Source organism: Camelus ferus, chromosome 3 (genome assembly GCF_009834535.1).
Source record: "Camelus ferus isolate YT-003-E chromosome 3, BCGSAC_Cfer_1.0, whole genome shotgun sequence".
Lineage (NCBI taxonomy): Eukaryota > Metazoa > Chordata > Mammalia > Artiodactyla > Camelidae > Camelus > Camelus ferus.
The window spans coordinates 44,933,004-44,942,008 of NC_045698.1; the positions used below are offsets into that span (position 1 = coordinate 44,933,004).

Consider the following 9,005-nt stretch of genomic DNA (forward strand, 5'->3'; position numbering starts at 1 on the left):
CATTTTGTTTCTTGATTTCCAGCCAGGCTTCTCTCAGTTGTGGTGTATTCTCTGCTGTGCTTCCCTCCTTCCCCTGTCCCTTTCTCTCTTTTTATCATCATTTCAACTTTTCCATGTGACTGAACTACACAGAGGCCAGGTCTCTGGCTTAGGTAGGGCCCCCACGTTAGAAAAGCCAGAGAGACCCTATAATTGGTGGCCCCTCACTCAGCCCTGTCCCATGCAGCAAGGTAGGTCTGCAGGCGGCTGAGGCAGAAAGCCTTTGAACTCTGCCCTCTGCCAAATGATTTCCAGATGTGTCAACTCCCGCCTCCCTCTGTTCTCTGACTGTAGCCCTGCCAACATACATCTGCTGATTTCTGGTGCACAGGAAACATGAAAGAGTGTCTTTTACAACATCTGCTCTCTTTCCCTACTTCTCCCCCTGACTTCTCAGACTCTGCCCTAGATTTCATCTCCCCTCTTAAACAAATTCATTAAGGAATCACTGCACAGCCCTCCTTGGACCCCAGATGCCAGCTCGTCTGTCCAAGCCAACCCCCCCACCCCCACCCCCACCCGCCAAAGACCGTTCTTCGCTCTCTGGACAGTTGACCAGAGCGCCACTAGAATCATTAAAGAAGCACATTGGACTTGCTGAGGGAGAAAATAACTGAGTTTTCTCCACTGGGCTGATGCCAGTCGGCAAGCTGCAAGGGGAGAGTTTGGCTGTAAGGAGGACAGAGCAGGGCCCCGAAGATGAAAACCCAGGTCTCCCTGGAGAGTTCGCCCGCCGCACATCCTAGGGAAGAGGTGAGGTCTTTCGGGGCAAACCTTTTTCCCACAGACGTTCAGTTTCTTGAACTATAAACAAGGCAGGCTTCTGGAAAATTGGAAGTCTTCATGTGCGGAATAAGTTCCTCACCTCCTCTGCTCTCCTGGGGGATGGCGCCTGTCAAGCTGAAAGGACAGAGGAAGACCTGCTCTCAATGTAACTCAAGGGAGGAGAGTCAGAGACCCTTTTAGCAGAACAGACCAGGAGGCTGTTACTGAGGCGCCTGCTCTGACTGGGAAGGTGACTTGATCACTGTGGAAAGAGACACTTGATCTTCATTCGGCCCTTCATCTGCGTGGACCCTAAACTCCCTCCACCTTCACCCCAGGGGACACGGAATGAAACCAAATGACAAAATCCGGGAGAGGAAAACAGGGCGCCCTATGCAAGGGAGCAGAGAATTGAAGGCACCTAAGGGCTCAGGGGCCTGAGAGAGGGACAGTTGTTAGTAGGGGCTCCCCTAGCCCTGGACCTGTGTCACAGGCCGGTAGCCTCCCCTGGAAGGCAGTGCAGCTTCCAGGCGTTCAGGAGAGCTGCTCCTGAGTACCACCCAGAGGGAGCCTAATAGGTAGCTAATTGGTGACTTTCTGGAACCTGGGTAAGACTGTCCTGCCGGCTAATCTGAAGGGTGTGGTGGAGCCTGGGCACCATTTCCGTTCTGCTTTAATTATCCTGCGCACCTCAGTCTCTAGTATCAGATGAAGCCCTAAGATTTGTCTGTTTTTTGCCACAGTGGCCTTCCTATTTGAAGCAAACAAACAAACAAACAAACATACAGACAAACCAAGAAACACATTAGCCTCATACTTCAAGTAGGGCTTATTTGAGAAAAACAAAGGGAGAAGGTAAGGCTTGTTCTGGAATTCTGCTTCCACCCATGCCTTTCCTTGCAACTCCCTCAAGGACATTGGAACACATCTGCAGCTACATAGCTCCTTCTCAAGAAGAGCAGAATCTGTAAAACAAGACTTTTTCAAACAAGGACGGTGGATAAAGGGTAAACAGCCTTTCCTTTCTGCATGAGAACTTGACCTTTGGTTAACTGTCCAGCTCTGTTACTCTGGCAACCTCTTAGGTTAAAATGCAAACTGTATTTCCAAGCAACATTGCTGATCATAAAATGACCCCTGACTGGTCAATTATATCTGGGCTGGGAGGAAGCTCTAAAGAACCAGAAATTCCTGTTAAGGACACCATACTTTAGGCTCCCCTGGGTGTGGTGACTTTTGTAATGCAGTGTCCCTTGTGGGGAGTGAAAGCCATGTCTAGGGAGTTGCTACAAGAGATCTTGGCTCCTTTTGGGAATGAGGATTTTAAGCCAGGTTAACTCCCACATCTGCCCAGTGTGGCTCTTATCCCTTGTACCTGAGCAGAAGTTAGTGCTGCATGTCTGGGCAGGCTGACGTACTGACCTTCACTGAGGGAAACCCCTGGTGCTGCCCTTCTGGTGACCTGTGGTCCTGCCTTACATTGTTCTGAGTAGACCACTTGTGGTCTCTGGTTGTCTTGTGAGTGTGAGCGTCTAGTTGAGGCCAAGAAGTTCCTCTGATGGGTGGTATAGAGGGTATAACTGACTTCCTGTTAATATGTTATTTCCCTTAGGGGTAATTACCTTTTCCAGAAGTAGACTAGTGGGTGGAGGACATACTTAGAGTGCCCGGTTTTCCTCACATCACACCTGTAGGGCACACTCTGGCTTCAGGACTTTTGGTCCCCCTCAAATGATGCTCGGGAAGAAAGTGGGTGATATCTAATTTTATTTTGCATGTACCTGTCACCCAAAGCTGTTAAAGATATAAAAAACACACCCACCTTCTGTGTCAACTTTCTTACTACAAAGGCTCTAATTTCAAAATTCAGGGAACCCATGAGAGGGGTTTCCATCTTCTAAGTTTACCTATCCGAATTATAAGCTCAGTTACTGGAGAGAGAACTACTGGTTTCACTATGACATCGACCAGGGCCAGAATTTCATGTATCATCTGTCCTCTGTACTTCTTCTCTAACCAGAGAAACAGTAGGAAATGGCATTTATGATTTTTTTCTTAGCAGTGTAGGGTCAAAACAACCATACTGATTCTACACTAATTCTTGAATTTTATTTAAAAGGAGCAAAAAAATGTAGGCACTATGAGGGGAAAAAGCTGATGTCAGATGTTGTAGTGGAAAAATCATGGCCCTCCACCTGGGCTCCCAGGTAAGTTAGCTCATAGACCCAGAGCCCAGTGATTGAAGAGGAGGCTGGGTCTCCTTGAAGAAGAGTGTTGTAAGTCCATCACATGTGTAAACAATACACATTACCTCAGCCTTTCCCCAGAGTGACCTATGGATACTTACCAGAGTAACTGTGTACTGGCGAAAGGGAAATACAGAGTTGTTCCGACCTTATTTGGCTGTGAAAAAAATCATAAATGCCATTTACTACTGTTTCTCTGGCTAGGGAAGAAAGGTGGTACAGAGGACAAGTGATAAATGAAATTCTGGCATTTGCTATAGACCAGAAATTGACACAACATTGTAAACTGACTATACTCAGTAAAAAAGGCCAAAAACCCTGCCGCACTATAGTGCTGCCCATCTATGGATGTATACCCCTTGGAATACTGTGACCTGTATCAGACATTATCACAGGCTTGAAGCAAAGCACTGTCAGGTTGTACCTGTGTAAAGCTAATCAAGGCTTGGGGCTTTGCTATCGCAGTAGCGAGAGGAAGAGGTGGGAGTGGAGAGGATTTGAAATAGAACACAAATGTGTCTGATATGCCTAGGCCAGGGTCAGACAGCGTCTACACTGGCCCCAGGTGATTTCTACCTCCTGGCATTGTATAAGCACCTCCCCTTGAGTAACTTATTTCTGACCAAAGAATACGGAAGGGTTATTGCTTCTGTGACTAGGTTACCAAAAAATGTGACTTCTGTCTTGCTAGAAAATGCTCTTTTTTGTTTGGCTTTGACAAAGCAAGTTGCTATGTTGGGGAGGTCCACCTGCCAAGGAACTAAGGGTGATTGATCTCCAGCCCACAGCCAGCAATTAACCGAAGCCTGCATTCCAACAGCTCCAAGGAACTGAATCCTGCCAGCAACCAGGTAAGCAAGCTTGGAGGCAGGTCCTCCCGTGGCTGGGCCTTCAGACGAGACCCTAGCCTTATTTGACATTTTGAACGCAGCGCTGTCAGAGGCTGTGAAGCCCAGGTTCAGCTGAGCCTTGCCTGCATTCCTGACTCGCGTAATAAGAAGATAATTGGGAGATAAAAAGTGTATATTGTTTTAAGCTGCTAAATTTTAGGGCAGTTTGTTACTATGATGACAAACAGTCCTGGTTTGCCTGGGACTGTTCTGGTTTTAGTACTGGAAGTTTTTTTTTTTAAGCTTTTTAAAATTTGAGGTATAATTGACATATAACCTTAGTTTCACATGTACAGCATAATGATTTGATATTTGTACACGTTGCCAGATGATCACAATAAGTCTAGTTAATATCCCCCCATTACCACACATAGTTATGAGTTTTTCCTTATAATGAGAACTTTTAAGATCTATTCTCCTAGCAACTTTCAAATATGCAATACCATATTATTACCTATAGTCACAGTGCTGTACTGTACATCCCCAGGACTTACATTTTTATAACTGGGAGTTTGTATCTTTTGACCCCCTTCACCAATTTCTCCCCCTCTAACCCCTCCACCTCTGGCAACCACCTCTCTGTTCTCTGTATTGATGAGCTTGTTTTTTGTTTATTTTTTAGATTCCATGTGTAAGTGAGATCATACTGGTATTTGTCTTTCTCTGTCTGACTTATTTCACTTAGAAATAACATAATGCCCTTGAGGTCCCTCCATATTGTTGCAGATAGCAAGATTTAATTCTTTTTTATGGTTGAATGATGTTCCATTGTGTGTGTGTGTGTGTGTATCACATTTTATTTATCCATTCATCCACTGATAGACACTTGGGTTGTTTCCATGTATCTTGGCTATTATAAATAATGCTGCAGTGAACATGGGGTTACATGTATCTTTTCAAGTTAGTATTGCTTGTTTTTCAGGTAAATACCCAAAAGTGGAATTGCTTGGTCATATGGTAGTTGTATTTTTAATTTTTTGAGGACTCTCCATACTATTTTCCAGAGTGGCTGCAGCAATTTATATTCCCATCAAGAGTGCACAAGAGTTCCCTTTTTTCCACATCCTCGCCAGCACTTGTCATTAGTTGTCTTTTCCATAATAGCCATTCTAACAGATGTGAGGTGATACCTCATTGTGGTTTTGACTTGTATTTCCCTGATCATTAGTGACACTGAGCACTCTTTTTGTGTACCTGTTGGCCAGCTGCATGTCTTCTTTGGAAAAATGTTTGGATCTTCTGCCCATTTAAAAAATTGGATTGTTTGGGTTTTTTTTTTTTTTTTTTGCTATTGAGTTGTGTGAATTCTTTATACATTTTGAATATTAACCCTTTCTCAGATATATGATTTGCAAATACTTTCTCCCGTTTCATATGTTGTCTTTTCATTTTGTTGATGATTTTCTTTGCTGTGCAGCTTTTTAGTTTGGTATAGTCCCTCTTGCTTATTTTTGCTTTTGGTGTCAGATTAAAAAAAAATCACTGCCAAGCTTACCAAATAAATATGTTTTCTAAATTTTAGGGCAGTTTATTATTAGGATGACTAAGAGCCTGAGTTTGCCTGGGACTGTTGTAGTTTCAGCACTGAAAGTTCTGAGTTTCAGTAAACCCCACAGTCCTGGACAAACCAAGACATCTGGTAACTGTGTTTGTGATGAGGTAGTAGATAACTGATACACTTATGCACATGTTATTTCTCATGCATGCAGGTGTATCTTCATGATCGATTCCCAGGTCTAAATGGTAAATTCATCTAGAATTGTGTTAGATGTTTCCAAATTTCCTTTCGTAGGGATTGTGCTATTTCATACTCCCATCTACAGTGTGAGAGTGCCTGTTTCTCCATAGTCTCCTAACAGTTTGTTCTCATTATCTGTTTATTTGATAATTAAATTAATTTAACATTTGATTATATATGTAGGTGTATGCTGAATCACATTAGAATAAAGAAATACATTTAAACATTAATTAACACTTACAGAATTAAGTGCATGATTTTTACTTTGTTTGTTCCCACAAACTCTTTTCACTGAATTCACAAAAGGGAAACAGTGAACCTTACTGACTAGATAGTCAATCAGTCATGGGTCGCTCAACTGATGTGTGTATGTGCATCTTGTGTATGTGTCTGTGTGTGTCTATGTGTGTCTCCTTGACCGTCCTCCCCCATAACTTGATTCCATGTAAAGTGGTAACTAAACTTGCAACTTCACCTTAATCTCTTGCTCCATCATGGGCAGAGTTGGCCCGAATGGCATGTTTAGCCTCAGTACTGGATTAGTGTACCAAAGGAGTGTGTGACATGGCAGAGGGAAGAGAAGACAGTGGTTTGAGTGGATCCTTTGTGACTGACTGCTAGCAGATTTGGCAAACTCAGATGTCTATAATGTCAGGCATTTAACTGAAGGGAACGAACATGGCTGGATTAGGAGGCTGATGAACTGGATAGCAAATGCCCTGTCCATACAGTCACCTCCAGCAGTGGTGAGGCCATGGAGGAATGCAGGCCAGTTTTACCATCTCAGTGTTTCAAGATAAACTGAAACTGCAGTTTTAGAGAAATATTTAATTGTGGCTTCTTAAAAAATAAAAAAGCCCCACAAAACAACAACCCACAATTTGCAGCAAGAACATGTCTATAGACCAGCTTTGGCCTCTGGGCTGCCAGTCTGGGGCTAGGAGAATGTGCAGAAGAAGGGGAAAATGAATCACTGTTTCCAGAACATCTATGGGCCATTGTTCTTCACCTGGTCCTGGAATTAATGTATTATCAACCTGATTTTCCTGATGAGGAAACTGAAGCGCAGGGAGGTTAGTAACTAGTCTAAGATCCTTTAACAGAATCGTGGCAGATCCCTGCCTGTCTTTAGACGCCTAAATCTCCATTCTTTCCACCTTACAAGTCAAGGTCAGTGCTCTCCCTGGTGTGAATGATTTTTCAGTTGTCCTCAGATGATGTTCCTGAGCTGAAATTAAAGTGCAATCGAAGTGACTCCCCATTCCTCTTAACTTTGTTGCCCAGTGGCGTAAGCCAGACAGACACATTTATGGTTACAATTGTTTGGGAAGTGTCCTTGGGGTGGTTCTGTGGGGCTTCACCTTAGTGTGTTCAGTGACTTCCTTTCAAATGGGAAGTGCATGCAACAAGAATTTTTTAGTTTTGATGTCCCCTGAACTGGTTTAAACCTCCCTTTTAAGAAGTATTATGAGGGTGAAGGGAATTCAAACGAGAGTAAAATTAGATTAGGAGCCCAGTGTAGACGAACTGTTCTGCTTTATGTCCTGTACCTGGCAGTGCTTGTGATCTTGTTTACTGTGCCTTCTGTTTATAGTTCTTGCCTTCCCCAAATTGCTCCCCCAGGACAGCCTGTGAGGTGGTGTGAATGGGGCTCTTGTAAACAGAAATGAGGCTCAGAAGGTTCAGGCCCGGGGGCAGTCAGTCCCACTGGCTGCAGGTCCTCTTATATTTTATAACCTGAGGAGGCTCTTTTATTCTTATTTTTATCACTTTTTCTAACTATTGTTTTATAAGTCTGCTTTTAGTCACTTCACTCAGCAATTCTCCCTGCTCATTCCCCTCACCTGGGAGTTCTTTTTTCTTTTTTCAGATTTTGCATCTGTATACCTGTTTTGTAGATTTAATTGTGTTTTTAATGATCAAGAGAAAATTGTCTGAAGTGTTTAGAATCCAAGTAAGTCAGCCTCTACAATGCAAAATTACACAGTTTAGTAAGGAAGTGTTTTGATGCTCTTTGAGTACATTGAATACTAATATAAGAGCATGGGGGAATAGTACTTTGGCCACTACGGTACTTTTTTTTTCTGATTTAGAGCAAGTAACAGGGCTGGGTACTCTTTTCAGGCAGTTTTGGGGACATAGAGTGATGTGGCCTATAACTAACTTGTACCTTTCTATTCATTTTCAGTCTAACTGAAAAGAAAAAAAGTAAAGATTAGCAGATTAAAATAATAGAAACCTTCTATGAGAGCAACACATTTGTTCTCAAGAAAGCTAAAAAGGGGGGGGGGAGTTAAGCTATCTACAACTTTTCATTTTTAACTTTCTTTCTAGTTTTCGGTATCGTTTTATAAAGTTAATTAGATCATTAAATCAGTTAGGAATTGCTTTCAACTTCTAATAATAGACTCAGAAGAACAGTGGCTTTGACAAAATAAGGCCCTTTTGTACTTCCTTTCGTGTAGAACAGAAGCAAGCAGTCCAGAACTAGTACAGCAGCTCCATGGTCCTTAGGAACCCAGGCTCCCTCTGTATTTTTTGCTGCTCTATCTTTAGTGCATGAATTCTATGTTCAAGGTCACCTTGTTCTTGAGAGATGGCTGCTGGAGCTCCAGTCATCACTTCTGCCTTGTGAACATTAGGAAGAAGGAAAGGAGGTGAGTTAAGGCATTTGCATTCCAATTGAATCAACTTCTTTTGAAGACCTTTTCCTGCAACTTTCCCCAGTAATTTCTGCTTAAATTTCATTGGCCACCTGTATCTATAAGCGATGTTTGGAAATGTGGTTTGTCAGCTGGGCCCACTGCAGTGTCTAACTGTGTAGGTGTTTCTTCCTAAGGAAGAAGGGAGAATGGCTATTGGGTGGGCACGTAGCAGCCTCTACTGCAGTTGCTGTGGTTCTGCCTCTCCCTCTGGGCAGGTGTGATGGTGAAGGGGTAGGGAAACAATCCAAGCAACAGGCTACCTTGGTCAGTACAGTCCAAGAAAAATTCACACAGGGCCTGCTTCTTGTGGCCAAATTCGGCATGAGTACCCATGTCCTTATATTATCATATCATAGAATGTGTTATATTCGTCACCTATGGCTGCTATAACAAATTACCTGCAAACTTGGTGGCTTAAAGCGACAGAAGTTTGTCTTCTTATAATTCTGGAGGCCGGAGTACAAGATCAGTTTCTTGGAGCTGAAATCAAGGTAACAGGGCTGTACTCCTTCTGGGGACTCTAAGAGAGAGCCCATTCTTTGCCTCTTCCAGCTTCTGGTGGCGGCCAGCAGTTTTGAACTTGTGGCCGCATCACTCCAGTTTCTACCTCCATCTTCACGTG

General features: G+C 43.2%; 1 long non-coding RNA gene across 1 annotated transcript; it reads left to right on the forward strand.

Annotated features, from left to right (window-relative positions):
- The first annotated feature begins 619 nt into the window (after window positions 1-619).
- LOC116661420 lies at window positions 620-8,524 on the forward strand. The gene is made up of 3 exons (XR_004317286.1): window positions 620-1,811; window positions 3,832-3,901; window positions 8,256-8,524. It is a non-coding gene; the product is annotated as an uncharacterized LOC116661420 (long non-coding RNA).
- The last annotated feature ends 481 nt before the right edge of the window (window positions 8,525-9,005 follow it).